Raw genomic sequence first — 20,454 nt, 5'->3', positions numbered from 1 at the left:
ATGCAGGTTAATCAACATAAAATTGAATGCAGGTTAACATAAAATTGAATGCATGTTAATCAACATAAAATTGAATGCATGTTAATCAACATAAAATTGAATGCATGTTAATCAACATAAAATTGAATGCATGGTTATCAACATAAAATTGAATGCATGTTAATCAACATAAAATTGAATGCATGTTAATCAACATAAAATTGAATGCATGGTTATCAACATAAAATTGAATGCATGGTTATCAACATAAAATTGAATGCATGGTTATCAACATAAAATTGAATGCAGGTTAATCAACATAAAATTGAATGCAGGTTAATCAACATAAAATTGAATGCAATGTAATCAACTTAAAATGAAATGCAGGTTAATCAACATAAAATTAAATGCAGGTTAATCAACATAAAATTGAATGCAGGTTAATCAAAATAAAATTGAATGGAGGTGAATCAACATAAAATTGAATGCAGGTTAATCAACATAAAATTGAATGCAGGTTAATCAACATAAAATTGAATGCAGGTTAACATAAAATTGAATGCAGGTTAATTAACATAAAATTGAATGCAGGTTAATCAACTTAAAATTGAATGCAGGTTAATCAACATAAATTGAATGCAGGTTAATCAACATAAAATTGAATGCAGGTTTATCAACATAAATTGAATGCAGGTTAATCAACATAAAATTGAATGCAGGTTAATCAACATAAAATTGAATGCAGGTTAATCAACATACAATTGAATGCAGGTTAATCAACTTAAAATTGAATGCAGGTTAATCAACATACAATTGAATTCAGGTTAATCTACATAAAATTGAATGCGGGTTAATCAACATAAATTGAATGCAGGTTAATCAACATAAAATTGAATGCAGGTTAATCAACATAAATTGAATGCAGGTTAATCAACATAAAATTGAATGCAGGTTAATCAACATAAATTGAATGCAGGTTAATCAACATAAAATTGAATGCAGGTTAATCAACATAAAATTGAATGCAGGTTAATCAACATACAATTGAATGCAGGTTAATCAACTTAAAATTGAATGCAGGTTAATCAACATACAATTGAATTCAGGTTAATCTACATAAAATTGAATGCAGGTTAATCAACATAAATTGAATGCAGGTTAATCAACATAAAATTGAATGCAGGTTAATCAACATAAAATTGAATGCAGGTTAATCAACATACAATTGAATTCAGGTTAATCTACATAAAATTGAATGCGGGTTAATCAACATAAAATTGAATGCTGGTTAATCAACATAAAATTGAATGCAGGTTAATCAACATAAAATTGAATGCAGGTTAATCAACATAAAATTGAATGCAGGTTAATCAACATAAAATTGAATGCAGGGTAATCAACATAAGATTGAATGCAGGTTAATCAACATAAAATTGAATGCAGGTTAATCAACATAAAATTGAATGCAGGTTAATCAACATAAAATTGAATGCAGGTTAATCAACATAAAATTGAATGCATGTTAATCAACATAAAATTGAATGCAGGTTAATCAACATAAAATTGAATGCAGGTTAATCAACATAAAATTGAATACAGGTTAATCAACATAAAATTGAATGCAGGTTAATCAACATAAAATTTAATGCAGGTTAATCAACATAAAATTGAATGCAGGTTAATCAACATAAAATTGAATGCAGGTTAATCAACATAAAATTAAATGCAGGTTAATCAACATAAAATTGAATGCAGGTTAATCAACATAAAATTGAATGCAGGTTTATCAACATAAAATTGAATGCAGGTTAATCAACATAAGATTGAATGCAGGTTAATCACCATAAAATTGAATGCATGTTAATCAACATAAAATTGAATGCATGTTAATCAACATAAAATTGAATGCATGGTTATCAACATAAAATTGAATGCAGGTTAATCTACATAAAATTGAATGCAGGTTAATCAACATAAAATTGAATGCAGGTTAATCAACATAAAATTGAATGCAGGTTAATCAACATAAAATTGAATGCAGGTTAATCAACATAAAATTGAATGCATGTTAATCAACATAAAATTGAATGCAGGTTAATCAACATAAAATTGAATGCAGGTTAATCAACATAAATTTGAATGCAGGGTAATCAACATAAAATTGAATGCAGGGTAATCAACATAAAATTGAATGCAGGTTAATCAACATAAAATTGAATGCAGGTTAATCAACATAAAATTGAATGCAGGTTAATCAACATAAAATTGAATGCAGGTTCATCAACATAAAATTGAATGCATGTTAATCCACATAAAATTGAATGCATGTTAATCAACATAAAATTGAATGCATGGTTATCAACATAAAATTGAATAGATGTTAATCAACATAAAATTGAATGCATGTTAATCAACATAAAATTGAATGCATGGTTATCAACATAAAATTGAATGCATGGTTATCAACATAAAATTGAATGCATGGTTATCAACATAAAATTGAATGCAAGTTAATCAACATAAAATTGAATGCAGGTGAATCAACATAAAATTGAATGCCAGTTAATCAACACAAAATTGAATGCAGGTTAATCAACATAAAATTGAATGCAGGTTAATTAACATAAAATTGAATGCAGTTTAATCAACTTAAAATTAAATGCAGGTTAATCAACATAAAATTGAATGCAGGTTAATCAACATGAAATTGATTGCAGGTTAATCAACATAAAATTGAATGCAGGTTAATCAACATAAAATTGAATGCAGGTCAATCAACATAAAATTGAATGCAGGTTAATTAACATAAAATGAAATGCAGGTTAATCAACATAAAATGAAATGCAGGTTGATCAACATAAAATTGAATGCAGGTTAATCAACATAAAATTGAATGGAGGTGAATCAACATAAAATTGAATGCAGGTTAATCAACATAAAATTGAATGCAGGTTAAGATAAAATTGAATGCAGGTTAATTAACATAAAATTGAATGCAGGTTAATCAACTTAAAATTGAATGCAGGTTAATCAACATAAATTGAATGCAGGTTAATCAACATAAAATTAAATGCAGGTTAATCAACATAAATTGAATGCAGGTTAATCAACATAAAATTGAATGCAGGTTAATCAACATACAATTGAATGCAGGTTAATCAACTTAAAATTGAATGCAGGTTAATCAACATAAATTGAATGCAGGTTAATCAACATAAAATTGAATGCAGGTTAATCAACATAAAATTGAATGCAGGTTAATCAACATACAATTGAATGCAGGTTAATCTACATAAAATTGAATGCGGGTTAATCAACATAAAATTGAATGCTGGTTAATCAACATAAAATTGAATGCAGGTTAATCAACATAAAATTGAATGCAGGTTAATCAACATAAAATTGAATGCATGTTAATCAACATAAAATTGAATGCAGGGTAATCAACATAAGATTGAATGCAGGTTAATCAACATAAAATTGAATGCAGGTTAATCAACATAAAATTGAATGCAGGTTAATCAACATAAAATTGAATGCAGGTTAATCAACATAAAATTAAATGCAGGTTAATCAACATAAAATTGAATGCAGGTTAATCAACATAACATTGAATGCAGGTTAATCAACATAAAATTGAATGCAGGTTAATCAACATAACATTGAATGCAGGTTAATCAAAATAAAATTGAATGCAGGTTAATCAACATAAAATTGAATGCAGGTTAATCAACATAAAATTGAATGCTGGTTAATCAACAAGAAATTGAATGCAGGTGAATCAACATACAATTGAATGCAGGTAAATCAACATAAAATTGAATGCAGGTTAATCAACATAAAATTGAATGCAGGTTAATCAACATAAAATTGAATGCATGTTAATCAACATAAATTGAATGCAGGTTAATCAACATAAAATTGAATGCAGGTTAATCAACATAAAATTGAATGCAGGTTAATCAACATAAAATTGAATGCAGGTTAATCAACATAAAATTGAATGCAGGTTAATAAACATAAAATTGAATGCAGGTTAATCAACATAAAATTGAATGCAGGTTAATCAACATAAAATTGAATACAGGTTAATCAACATAAGATTGAATGAAGGTTAATCACCATAAAATTGAATGCATGTTAATCAACATAAAATTGAATGCATTTTAATCAACATAAAATTGAATGCATGGATATCAACATAAAATTGAATGCAGGTTAATCTACATAAAATTGAATGCAGGTTAATCAACATAAAATTGAATGCAGGTTAATCAACATAAAATTGAATGCAGGTTAATCAACATAAAATTGAATGCAGGTTAATCAACATAAAATTGAATGCAGGTTAATCAACATAAAATTGAATGCAGGTTAATCAACATAAAATTGAATGCAGGTTAATCAACATAAAATTCAATGCAGGTTAATCAACATAACATTGAATGCAGGTTAATCAACATAAAATTGAATACAGGTTAATCAACATAAACTTGAATGCAGGTTAATCAACATAAAATTGAATGCTGGTTAATCAACAAGAAATTGAATGCAGGTGAATCAACATAAAATTGAATGCAGGTAAATCAACGTAAAATTGAATGCAGGTTAATCAACATAAAATTGAATGCAGGTTAATCAACATAAAATGGAATGCAGGTTAATCAACATAAAATTGAATGCAGGGTAATCAACATAAAATTGAATGCAGGGTAATCAACATAAAATTTAATGCAGGTTAATCAACATAAAATTGAATGCAGGTTAATCAACATAAAATTGAATGCAGGTTAATCAACATAAAATGGAATGCATGTTAATCAACATAAAATTGGATGCATGTTAATCAACATAAAATTGAATGCATGTTAATCAACATAAAATTGAATGCATGGTTATCAACATAAAATTTAAGGCATGTTAATCAACATAAAATTGAATGCATGTTAATCAACATAAAATTGAATGCATGGTTATCAACATAAAATTGAATGCAGGTTAATCTACATAAAATTGAATGCAGGTTAATCAACATAAAATTGAATGCAGGTTAATTAACATAAAATTAAATGCAGGTCAATCAACATAAAATGAAATGCAGGTTAATCAACATAAAATTGAATGCAGGTTAATCAACATAAAATCGAATGCAGGTGAATCAACATAAAATTGAATGCAGGTTTATCTACATAAAATTGAATGCAGGTTAATCAACATAAAATTGAATGCAGGTTAACATAAAATTGAATGCAGGTTAATTAACATAAAATTGAATGCAGGTTAATCAACTTAAAATTGAATGCAGGTTAATCAACATAAATTGAATGCAGGTTAATCAACATAAAATTGAATGCAGGTTAATAAACATAAATTGAATGCAGGTTAATCAACATAAAATTGAATGCAGGTTAATCAACATACAATTGAATGCAGGTTAATCTACATAAAATTGAATGCGGGTTAATCAACATAAAATTGAATGCTGGTTAATCAACATAAAATTGAATGCAGGTTAATCAACATAAAATTGAATGCAGGTTAATCAACATAAAATTGAATGCATGTTAATCAACATAAAATTGAATGCAGGGTAATCAACATAAGATTGAATGCAGGTTAATCAACATAAAATTGAATGCAGGTTAATCAACATAAAATTGAATGCAGGTTAATCAACATAAAATTGAATGCAGGTTAATCAACATAAAATTAAATGCAGGTTAATCAACATAAAATTGAATGCAGGTTAATCAACATAACATTGAATGCAGGTTAATCAACATAAAATTGAATGCAGGTTAATCAACATAACATTGAATGCAGGTTAATCAACATAAAATTGAATGCAGGTTAATCAACATAAAATTGAATGCAGGTTAATCAACATAAAATTGAATGCAGGTTAATCAACATAAAATTAAATGCAGGTTAATCAACATAAAATTGAATGCAGGTTAATCAACATAACATTGAATGCAGGTTAATCAACATAAAATTGAATGCAGGTTAATCAACATAACATTGAATGCAGGTTAATCAAAATAAAATTGAATGCAGGTTAATCAACATAAAATTGAATGCAGGTTAATCAACATAAAATTGAATGCTGGTTAATCAACAAGAAATTGAATGCAGGTGAATCAACATACAATTGAATGCAGGTAAATCAACATAAAATTGAATGCAGGGTAATCAACATAAAATTTAATGCAGGTTAATCAACATAAAATTGAATGCAAGTTAATCAACATAAAATTGAATGCTGGTTAATCAACATAAAATGGAATGCAGGTTAATCAACATAAAATTGAATGCAGGGTAATCAACATAAAATTGAATGCAGGGTAATCAACATAAAATTTAATGCAGGTTAATCAACATAAAATTGAATGCAGGTTAATCAACATAAAATTGAATGCAGGTTAATCAACATAAAATGGAATGCATGTTAATCAACATAAAATTGGATGCATGTTAATCAACATAAAATTGAATGCATGTTAATCAACATAAAATTGAATGCATGGTTATCAACATAAAATTTAAGGCATGTTAATCAACATAAAATTGAATGCATGTTAATCAACATAAAATTGAATGCATGGTTATCAACATAAAATTGAATGCAGGTTAATCTACATAAAATTGAATGCAGGTTAATCAACATAAAATTGAATGCAGGTTAATTAACATAAAATTAAATGCAGGTCAATCAACATAAAATGAAATGCAGGTTAATCAACATAAAATTGAATGCAGGTTAATCAACATAAAATCGAATGCAGGTGAATCAACATAAAATTGAATGCAGGTTTATCTACATAAAATTGAATGCAGGTTAATCAACATAAAATTGAATGCAGGTTAACATAAAATTGAATGCAGGTTAATTAACATAAAATTGAATGCAGGTTAATCAACTTAAAATTGAATGCAGGTTAATCAACATAAATTGAATGCAGGTTAATCAACATAAAATTGAATGCAGGTTAATAAACATAAATTGAATGCAGGTTAATCAACATAAAATTGAATGCAGGTTAATCAACATACAATTGAATGCAGGTTAATCTACATAAAATTGAATGCGGGTTAATCAACATAAAATTGAATGCTGGTTAATCAACATAAAATTGAATGCAGGTTAATCAACATAAAATTGAATGCAGGTTAATCAACATAAAATTGAATGCATGTTAATCAACATAAAATTGAATGCAGGGTAATCAACATAAGATTGAATGCAGGTTAATCAACATAAAATTGAATGCAGGTTAATCAACATAAAATTGAATGCAGGTTAATCAACATAAAATTGAATGCAGGTTAATCAACATAAAATTAAATGCAGGTTAATCAACATAAAATTGAATGCAGGTTAATCAACATAACATTGAATGCAGGTTAATCAACATAAAATTGAATGCAGGTTAATCAACATAACATTGAATGCAGGTTAATCAACATAAAATTGAATGCAGGTTAATCAACATAAAATTGAATGCAGGTTAATCAACATAAAATTGAATGCAGGTTAATCAACATAAAATTAAATGCAGGTTAATCAACATAAAATTGAATGCAGGTTAATCAACATAACATTGAATGCAGGTTAATCAACATAAAATTGAATGCAGGTTAATCAACATAACATTGAATGCAGGTTAATCAAAATAAAATTGAATGCAGGTTAATCAACATAAAATTGAATGCAGGTTAATCAACATAAAATTGAATGCTGGTTAATCAACAAGAAATTGAATGCAGGTGAATCAACATACAATTGAATGCAGGTAAATCAACATAAAATTGAATGCAGGGTAATCAACATAAAATTTAATGCAGGTTAATCAACATAAAATTGAATGCAAGTTAATCAACATAAAATTGAATGCTGGTTAATCAACATAAAATGGAATGCAGGTTAATCAACATAAAATTGAATGCAGGGTAATCAACATAAAATTGAATGCAGGGTAATCAACATAAAATTTAATGCAGGTTAATCAACATAAAATTGAATGCAGGTTAATCAACATAAAATTGAATGCAGGTTAATCAACATAAAATGGAATGCATGTTAATCAACATAAAATTGGATGCATGTTAATCAACATAAAATTGAATGCATGTTAATCAACATAAAATTGAATGCATGGTTATCAACATAAAATTTAAGGCATGTTAATCAACATAAAATTGAATGCATGTTAATCAACATAAAATTGAATGCATGGTTATCAACATAAAATTGAATGCAGGTTAATCTACATAAAATTGAATGCAGGTTAATCAACATAAAATTGAATGCAGGTTAATTAACATAAAATTAAATGCAGGTCAATCAACATAAAATGAAATGCAGGTTAATCAACATAAAATTGAATGCAGGTTAATCAACATAAAATCGAATGCAGGTGAATCAACATAAAATTGAATGCAGGTTTATCTACATAAAATTGAATGCAGGTTAATCAACATAAAATTGAATGCAGGTTAACATAAAATTGAATGCAGGTTAATTAACATAAAATTGAATGCAGGTTAATCAACTTAAAATTGAATGCAGGTTAATCAACATAAATTGAATGCAGGTTAATCAACATAAAATTGAATGCAGGTTAATAAACATAAATTGAATGCAGGTTAATCAACATAAAATTGAATGCAGGTTAATCAACATACAATTGAATGCAGGTTAATCTACATAAAATTGAATGCGGGTTAATCAACATAAAATTGAATGCTGGTTAATCAACATAAAATTGAATGCAGGTTAATCAACATAAAATTGAATGCAGGTTAATCAACATAAAATTGAATGCATGTTAATCAACATAAAATTGAATGCAGGGTAATCAACATAAGATTGAATGCAGGTTAATCAACATAAAATTGAATGCAGGTTAATCAACATAAAATTGAATGCAGGTTAATCAACATAAAATTGAATGCAGGTTAATCAACATAAAATTAAATGCAGGTTAATCAACATAAAATTGAATGCAGGTTAATCAACATAACATTGAATGCAGGTTAATCAACATAAAATTGAATGCAGGTTAATCAACATAACATTGAATGCAGGTTAATCAAAATAAAATTGAATGCAGGTTAATCAACATAAAATTGAATGCAGGTTAATCAACATAAAATTGAATGCTGGTTAATCAAAAGAAATTGAATGCAGGTGAATCAACATACAATTGAATGCAGGTAAATCAACATAAAATTGAATGCAGGTTAATCAACATAAAATTGAATGCAGGTTAATCAACATAAAATTGAATGCATGTTAATCAACATAAATTGAATGCAGGTTAATCAACATAAAATTGAATGCAGGTTAATCAACATAAAATTGAATGCAGGTTAATCAACATAAAATTGAATGCAGGTTAATCAACATAAAATTGAATGCAGGTTAATAAACATAAAATTGAATGCAGGTTAATCAACATAAAATTGAATGCAGGTTAATCAACATAAAATTGAATACAGGTTAATCAACATAAGATTGAATGAAGGTTAATCACCATAAAATTGAATGCATGTTAATCAACATAAAATTGAATGCATGTTAATCAACATAAAATTGAATGCATGGTTATCAACATAAAATTGAATGCAGGTTAATCTACATAAAATTGAATGCAGGTTAATCAACATAAAATTGAATGCAGGTTAATCAACATAAAATTGAATGCAGGTTAATCAACATAAAATTGAATGCAGGTTAATCAACATAAAATTGAATGCAGGTTAATCAACATAAAATTGAATGCAGGTTAATCAACATAAAATTGAATGCAGGTTAATCAACATAAAATTGAATGCAGGTTAATCAACATAAAATTCAATGCAGGTTAATCAACATAACATTGAATGCAGGTTAATCAACATAAAATTGAATACAGGTTAATCAACATAAACTTGAATGCAGGTTAATCAACATAAAATTGAATGCTGGTTAATCAACAAGAAATTGAATGCAGGTGAATCAACATAAAATTGAATGCAGGTAAATCAACGTAAAATTGAATGCAGGTTAATCAACATAAAATTGAATGCAGGTTAATCAACATAAAATTGAATGCATGTTAATCAACATAAATTGAATGCAGGTTAATCAACATAAAATTGAATGCAGGTTATCTAACATAAAATTGAATGCAGGTTAATCAACATAAAATTGAATACAGGTTAATCAACATAAAATTGAATGCAGGTTAATAAACATAAATTGAATGCAGGTTAATCAACACAAAATTGAATGCAGGTTAATCAACATACAATTGAATGCAGGTTAATCTACATAAAATTGAATGCGGGTTAATCAACATAAAATTGAATGCTGGTTAATCAACATAAAATTGAATGCAGGTTAATCAACATAAAATTGAATGCAGGTTAATCAACATAAAATTGAATGCATGTTAATCAACATAAAATTGAATGCAGGGTAATCAACATAAGATTGAATGCAGGTTAATCAACATAAAATTGAATGCAGGTTAATCAACATAAAATTGAATGCAGGTTAATCAACATAAAATTGAATGCAGGTTAATCAACATAAAATTAAATGCAGGTTAATCAACATAAAATTGAATGCAGGTTAATCAACATAACATTGAATGCAGGTTAATCAACATAAAATTGAATGCAGGTTAATCAACATAACATTGAATGCAGGTTAATCAAAATAAAATTGAATGCAGGTTAATCAACATAAAATTGAATGCAGGTTAATCAACATAAAATTGAATGCTGGTTAATCAACAAGAAATTGAATGCAGGTGAATCAACATACAATTGAATGCAGGTAAATCAACATAAAATTGAATGCAGGTTAATCAACATAAAATTGAATGCAGGTTAATCAACATAAAATTGAATGCATGTTAATCAACATAAATTGAATGCAGGTTAATCAACATAAAATTGAATGCAGGTTAATCAACATAAAATTGAATGCAGGTTAATCAACATGAAATTGAATGCAGGTTAATCAACATAAAATTGAATGCAGGTTAATAAACATAAAATTGAATGCAGGTTAATCAACATAAAATTGAATGCAGGTTAATCAACATAAAATTGAATACAGGTTAATCAACATAAGATTGAATGAAGGTTAATCACCATAAAATTGAATGCATGTTAATCAACATAAAATTGAATGCATGTTAATCAACATAAAATTGAATGCATGGTTATCAACATAAAATTGAATGCAGGTTAATCTACATAAAATTGAATGCAGGTTAATCAACATAAAATTGAATGCAGGTTAATCAACATAAACTTGAATGCAGGTTAATCAACATAAAATTGAATGCAGGTTAATCAACATAAAATTGAATGCAGGTTAATCAACATAAAATTGAATGCAGGTTAATCAACATAAAATTGAATGCAGGTTAATCAACATAAAATTGAATGCAGGTTAATCAACATAAAATTGAATGCAGGTTAATCAACATAAAATTGAATGCAGGTTAATCAACATAAAATTGAATGAAGGTTAATCACCATAAAATTGAATGCATGTTAATCAACATAAAATTGAATGCATGTTAATCAACATAAAATTGAATGCATGGTTATCAACATAAAATTGAATGCAGGTTAATCTACATAAAATTGAATGCAGGTTAATCAACATAAAATTGAATGCAGGTTAATCAACATAAAATTGAATGCAGGTTAATCAACATAAAATTGAATGCAGGTTAATCAACATAAAATTGAATGCAGGTTAATCAACATAAACTTGAATGCAGGTTAATCAACATAAAATTGAATACAGGTTAATCAACATAAACTTGAATGCAGGTTAATCAACATAAAATTGAATGCTGGTTAATCAACAAGAAATTGAATGCAGGTGAATCAACATAAAATTGAATGCAGGTAAATCAACGTAAAATTGAATGCAGGTTAATCAGTATAAAATTGAATGCAGGTTAATCAACATAAAATTGAATGCATGTTAATCAACATAAATTGAATGCAGGTTAATCAACATAAAATTGAATGCAGGTTATCTAACATAAAATTGAATGCAGGTTAATCAACATAAAATTGAATACAGGTTAATCAACATAAAATTGAATGCAGGTTAATCAACATAAAATTGAATGCAGGTTAATCAACATAAAATTGAATGCAGGTTAATCAACATAAAATTGAATGCAGGTTAATCAACATAAAATTGAATGCAGGTTAATCAACATAAAATTGAATGCAGGTTAATCAACATAAAATTGAATGCAGGTTAATCAACATAAGATTGAATGCAGGTTAATCAACATAAAATTGAATGCATGTTAATCAACATAAAATTGAATGCATGTTAATCAACATAAAATTGAATGCATGTTAATCAACATAAAATTGAATGCAGGTTTATCTACATAAAATTGAATGCAGGTTAATCAACATAAAATTGAATGCAGGTTAATCAACATAAAATTGAATGCAGGTTAATCAACATAAAATTGAATGCAGGTTAATCAACATAAAATTAAATGCATGTTAATCAACATAAAATTGAATGCAGGTTAATCAACATAAAATGGAATGCAGGTTAATCAACATAAAATTGAATGCAGGGTAATCAACATAAAATTGAATGCAGGGTAATCAACATAAAATTTAATGCAGGTTAATCAACATAAAATTGAATGCAGGTTAATCAACATAAAATTGAATGCAGGTTAATCAACATAAAATGGAATGCATGTTAATCAACATAAAATTGGATGCATGTTAATCAACATAAAATTGAATGCATGTTAATCAACATAAAATTGAATGCATGGTTATCAACATAAAATTTAAGGCATGTTAATCAACATAAAATTGAATGCATGTTAATCAACATAAAATTGAATGCATGGTTATCAACATAAAATTGAATGCAGGTTAATCTACATAAAATTGAATGCAGGTTAATCAACATAAAATTGAATGCAGGTTAATTAACATAAAATTAAATGCAGGTCAATCAACATAAAATGAAATGCAGGTTAATCAACATAAAATTGAATGCAGGTTAATCAACATAAAATTGAATGCAGGTTAATCAACATAAAATTGAATGCAGGTTTATCTACATAAAATTGAATGCAGGTTAATCAACATAAAATTGAATGCAGGTTAACATAAAATTGAATGCAGGTTAATCAACTTAAAATTGAATGCAGGTTAATCAACATAAATTGAATGCAGGTTAATCAACATAAAATTGAATGCAGGTTAATAAACATAAATTGAATGCAGGTTAATCAACATAAAATTAAATGCAGGTTAATCAACATACAATTGAATGCAGGTTAATCAACTTAAAATTGAATGCAGGTTAATCAACATAAATTGAATGCAGGTTAATCAACATAAAATTGAATGCAGGTTAATCAACATAAAATTGAATGCAGGTTAATCAACTTAAAATTGAATGCAGGTTAATCAACATAAATTAAATGCAGGTTAATCAACATAAAATTGAATGCAGGTTAATCAACATAAAATTGAATGCAGGTTAATCAACATAAAATTGAATGCAGGTTAATCAACATAAAATTGAATGCAGGTTAATCAACATAAGATTGAATGCAGGTTAATCACCATAAAATTGAATGCATGTTAATCAACATAAAATTGAATGCATGTTAATCAACATAAAATTAAATGCATGGTTATCAACATAAAATTGAATGCAGGTTAATCTACATAAAATTGAATGCAGGTTAATCAACATAAAATTGAATTCAGGTTAATCAACATAAAATTGAATGCAGGTTAATCAACATAAAATTGAATGCAGGGTCATCAACATAAAATTGAATGCAGGTTAATCAACATAAAATTGAATGCAGGTTAATCAACATAAAATTGAATGCAGGTTAATCAACATAAAATTGAATGCAGGTTAATCAACATAAAATTCAATGCAGGTTAATCAACATAACATTGAATGCAGGTTAATCAACATAAAATTGAATACAGGTTAATCAACATAAACTTGAATGCAGGTTAATCAACATAAAATTGAATGCAGGTTAATCAACATAAAATTGAATACAGGTTAATCAACATAAACTTGAATGCAGGTTAATCAACATAAAATTGAATGCAGGTAAATCAACATAAAATTGAATGCAGGTTAATCAACATAAAATTGAATGCAGGTTAATAAACATAAATTGAATGCATGTTAATCAACATAAAATTGAATGCAGGTTAATCAACATAAAATTGAATGCATGTTAATCAACATAAAATTGAATGCATGGTTATCAACATAAAATTGAATGCATGGTTATCAACATAAAATTGAATGCATGGTTATCAACATAAAATTGAATGCAGGTTAATCAACATAAAATTGAATGCAGGTTAATCAACATAAAATTGAATGCCAGTTAATCAACACAAAATTGAATGCAGGTTAATCAACATAAAATTGAATGCAGGTTAATTAACATAAAATTGAATGCAGGTTAATCAACTTAAAATTAAATGCAGGTTAATCAACATAAAATTTAATGCAGGTTAATCAACATGAAATTGAATGCAGGTTATCAACATAAAATTGAATGCAGGTTAATCAACATAAAATTGAATGCAGGTTAATCAACATAAAATTGAATTCAGGTTAATCAACATAAAATTGAATGCAGGTTAATCAACATAAAATTGAATGCAGGTTAATTAACATAAAATGAAATGCAGGTTAATCAACATAAAATTGAATGCAGGTTATCTAACATAAAATTGAATGCAGGTTAATCAACATAAAATTGAATGCAGGTTAATCTACATAAAATTGAATGCATGTTAATCAACATAAAATTGAATGCAGGTTAATCAACATAAAATGGAATGCAGGTTAATCAACATAAAATTGAATGCAGGGTAATCAACATAAAATTGAATGCAGGGTAATCAACATAAAATTTAATGCAGGTTAATCAACATAAAATTGAATGCAGGTTAATCAACATAAAATTGAATGCAGGTTAATCAACATAAAATTGAATGCATGTTAATCAACATAAAATTGAATGCATGTTAATCAACATTAAATTGAATGCATGGTTATCAACATAAAATTGAATGCATGTTAATCAACATAAAATTGAATGCATGTTAATCAACATAAAATTGAATGCATGGTTATCAACATAAAATTGAATGCATAGTTATCAACATAAAATTGAATGCATGGTTATCAACATAAAATTGAATGCATGGTTATCAACATAAAATTGAATGCAGGTTAATCAACATAAAATTGAATGCAGGTTAATCAAAATAAAATTGAATGCCAGTTAATCAACACAAAATTGAATGCAGGTTAATCAACATAAAATTGAATGCAGGTTAATTAACATAAAATTGAATGCAGGTTAATCAACTTAAAATTAAATGCAGGTTAATCAACATAAAATTGAATGCAGGTTAATCAACATGAAATTGAATGCAGGTTAATCAACATAAAATTGAATGCAGGTTAATCAACATAAAATTGAATGCAGGTTAATCAACATAAAATTGAATGCAGGTTAATTAACATAAAATGAAATGCAGGTTAATCAACATAAAATGAAATGCAGGTTAATCAACATAAAATTGAATGCAGGTTAATCAACATAAAATTGAATGGAGGTGAATCAACATAAAATTAAATGCAGGTTAATCAACATACAATTGAATGCAGGTTAATCAACATAAAATTGAATGCAGGTTAAACAACAAAAAATTGAATGCAGGTTAATCAACATAAAATTGAATGCAGGTTATCTAACATAAAATTGAATGCAGGTTAATCAACATAAAATTGAATGCAGGTTAATCAACATAAAATTGAATGCAGGTTATCTAACATAAAATTGAATGCAGGTTAATCAACATAAAATTGAATACAGGTTAATCAACATAAAATTGAATGCAGGTTAATCAACATAAAATTGAATGCAGGTTAATCAACATAAAATTGAATGCAGGTTAATCAACATAAAATTGAATGCAGGTTAATCAACATAAAATTGAATGCAGGTTCATCAACATAAAATTGAATGCAGGTTAATCAACATAAAATTGAATGCAGGTTAATCAACATAAAATTGAATGCAGGTTAATCAACATAAGATTGAATGCAGGTTAATCAACATAAAATTGAATGCATGTTAATCAACATAAAATTGAATGCATGTTAATCAACATAAAATTGAATGCATGGTTATCAACATAAAATTGAATGCAGGTTAATCTACATAAAATTGAATGCAGGTTAATCAACATAAAATTGAATGCAGGTTAATCAACATAAAATTGAATGCAGGTTAATCAACATAAAATTGAATGCAGGTTAATCAACATAAAATTAAATGCATGTTAATCAACATAAAATTGAATGCAGGTTAATCAACATAAAATGGAATGCAGGTTAATCAACATAAAATTGAATGCAGGGTAATCAACATAAAATTGAATGCAGGGTAATCAACATAAAATTTAATGCAGGTTAATCAACATAAAATTCAATGCAGGTTAATCAACATAAAATTGAATGCAGGTTAATCAACATAAAATTGAATGCATGTTAATCAACATAAAATTGAATGCATGTTAATCAACATAAAATTGAATGCATGTTAATCAACATAAAATTGAATGCATGGTTATCAACATAAAATTGAATGCATGTTAATCAACATAAAATTGAATGCATGTTAATCAACATAAAATTGAATGCATGGTTATCAACATAAAATTGAATGCATGGTTATCAACATAAAATTGAATGCATGGTTATCAACATAAAATTGAATGCATGGTTATCAACATAAAATTGAATGCAGGTTAATCAACATAAAATTGAATGCAGGTTAATCAACATAAAATTGAATGCCAGTTAATCAACACAAAATTGAATGCAGGTTAATCAACATACAATTGAATGCAGGTTAATTAACATAAAATTGAATGAAGGTTAATCAACTTAAAATTAAATGCAGGTTAATCAACATAAAATTGAATGCAGGTTAATCAACATGAAATTGAATGCAGGTTAATCAACATAAAATTGAATGCAGGTTAATCAACATAAAATTGAATGCAGGTTAATCAACATAAAATTGAATGCAGGTTAATTAACATAAAATGAAATGCAGGTTAATCAACATAAAATGAAATGCAGGTTAATCAACATAAAATTGAATGCAGGTTAATCAACATAAAATTGAATGGAGGTGAATCAACATAAAATTAAATGCAGGTTAATCAATATACAATTGAATGCAGGTTAATCAACTTAAAATTGAATGCAGGTTAATCAACATAAATTTAATGCAGGTTAATCAACATAAAATTGAATGCAGGTTAATCAACATAAAATTGAATGCAGGTTAATCAACATACAATTGAATGCAGGTTAATCTACATAAAATTGAATGCGGGTTAATCAACATAAAATTTAATGCTGGTTAATCAACATAAATTGAATGCAGGTTAATCAACATAAAATTGAATGCAGGTTAATCAACATAAAATTGAATGCAGGTTAATCAACATAAAATTGAATGCCGGGTAATCAACATAAGATTGAATGCAGGTTAATCAACATAAAATTGAATGCAGGTTAATCAACATAAAATTGAATGCAGGTTAATCAACATAAAATTGAATGCATGTTAATCAACATAAAATTTAATGCAGGTTAATCAACATAAAATTGAATGCAGGTTAATCAACATAAAATTGAATGCAGGTTAATCAACATAACATTGAATGCAGGTTAATCAACATGAAATTGAATGCAGGTGAATCAACATAAAATTGAATGCAGGTAAATCAACATAAAATTGAATGCAGGTTAATCAACATAAAATTGAATGCAGGTTAATCAACATAAAATTGAATGCATGTTAATCAACATAAATTGAATGCAGGTTAATCAACATAAAACTAAATGCAGGTTAATCAACATAAAATTGAATGCAGGTTAATCAACATAAAATTGAATACAGGTTAATCAACATAAAATTGAATGCAGGTTAATCAACATAAAATTGAATGCAGGTTAATCAACATAAAATTGAATACAGGTTAATCAACATAAAATTGAATGCAGGTTAATCAACATAAAATTGAATGCAGGTTAATCAACATAAAATTGAATGCAGGTTAATCAACATAAAATTGAATGCTGGTTAATCAACATAAAATTGAATGCAGGTTAATCAACATAAAATTGAATGCAGGTTAATCAACATAAAATTGAATGAAGGTTAATCAACATAAAATTGAATGCAGGTTAATTAACATAAAATGAAATGAAGGTTAATCAACATAAAATTGAATGGAGGTGAATCAACATAAAATTGAATGCAGGTTAAACAACATAAAATTGAATGGAGGTGAATCAACATAAAATTGAATGCAGGTTAATCAACATAAAATTGAATGCAGGTTAATCAACATAAAATTGAATGCAGGTTAATCAACATAAAATTGAATGCAGGTTAATCAACATAAGATTGAATGCAGGTTAATCAACATAAAATTGAATGCATGTTAATCAACATAAAATTGAATGCATGTTAATCAACATAAAATTGAATGCATGGTTATCAACATAAAATTGAATGCAGGTTAATCTACATAAAATTGAATGCAGGTTAATCAACATAAAATTGAATGCAGGTTAATCAACATAAAATTGAATGCAGGTTAATCAACATAAAATTGAATGCAGGTTAATCAACATAAAATTAAATGCATGTTAATCAACATAAAATTGAATGCAGTTTAATCAACATAAAATGGAATGCAGGTTAATCAACATAAAATTGAATGCAGGGTAATCAACATAAAATTGAATGCAGGGTAATCAACATAAAATTTAATGCAGGTTAATCAACATAAAATTCAATGCAGGTTAATCAACATAAAATTGAATGCAGGTTAATCAACATAAAATTGAATGCATGTTAATCAACATAAAATTGAATGCATGTTAATCAACATAAAATTGAATGCATGTTAATCAACATAAAATTGAATGCATGGTTATCAACATAAAATTGAATGCATGTTAATCAACATAAAATTGAATGCATGTTAATCAACATAAAATTGAATGCATGGTTATCAACATAAAATTGAATGCATGGTTATCAACATAAAATTGAATGCATGGTTATCAACATAAAATTGAATGCATGGTTATCAACATAAAATTGAATGCAGGTTAATCAACATAAAATTGAATGCAGGTTAATCAACATAAAATTGAATGCCAGTTAATCAACACAAAATTGAATGCAGGTTAATCAACATACAATTGAATGCAGGTTAATTAACATAAAATTGAATGAAGGTTAATCAACTTAAAATTAAATGCAGGTTAATCAACATAAAATTGAATGCAGGTTAATCAACATGAAATTGAATGCAGGTTAATCAACATAAAATTGAATGCAGGTAAATCAACATAAAATTGAATGCAGGTTAATCAACATAAAATTGAATGCAGGTTAATTAACATAAAATGAAATGCAGGTTAATCAACATAAAATGAAATGCAGGTTAATCAACATAAAATTGAATGCAGGTTAATCAACATAAAATTGAATGGAGGTTAATCAACATAAAATTAAATGCAGGTTAATCAATATACAATTGAATGCAGGTTAATCAACTTAAAATTGAATGCAGGTTAATCAACATAAATTTAATGCAGGTTAATCAACATAAAATTGAATGCAGGTTAATCAACATAAAATTGAATGCAGGTTAATCAACATAAAATTGAATGCAGGTTAATCAACATAAAATTTAATGCTGGTTAATCAACATAAATTGAATGCAGGTTAATCAACATAAAATTGAATGCAGGTTAATCAACATAAAATTGAATGCAGGTTAATCAACATAAAATTGAATGCCGGGTAATCAACATAAGATTGAATGCAGGTTAATCAACATAAAATTGAATGCAGGTTAATCAACATAAAATTGAATGCAGGTTAATCAACATAAAATTGAATGCAGGTTAATCAACATAAAATTGAATGCAGGTTAATCAACATAAATTGAATGCAGGTTAATCAACTTTAAATTGAATGCAGGTTAATCAACATAAAATTGAATGCAGGTTAATCAACATAAAATTGAATGCAGGTTAATCAACATAAAATTGAATGCAGGTTAATCAACATAAAATTGAATGCATGTTAATCAACATAAAATTGAATGCAGGTTAATCAACATAAAATTGAATGCAGGTTAATCAACATAAAATTGAATGCAGGTTTATCAACATAACATTGAATGCAGGTTAATCAACATAAAATTGAATGCAGGTGAATCAACATAAAATTGAATGCAGGTTAATCAACATAAAATTGAATGCATGTTAATCAACATAAAATTGAATGCAGGGTAATCAACATAAAATTGAAT

The sequence above is a fragment of the Euprymna scolopes genome, chromosome 46, assembly GCF_053919585.1.
Source record: "Euprymna scolopes isolate OS-2025 chromosome 46, ASM5391958v1, whole genome shotgun sequence".
Taxonomy (NCBI): Eukaryota; Metazoa; Mollusca; class Cephalopoda; order Sepiida; family Sepiolidae; genus Euprymna; species Euprymna scolopes.
The sequence above is the reverse complement of the archived record's forward strand: the minus strand, read 5'-3'. Positions refer to the sequence as shown.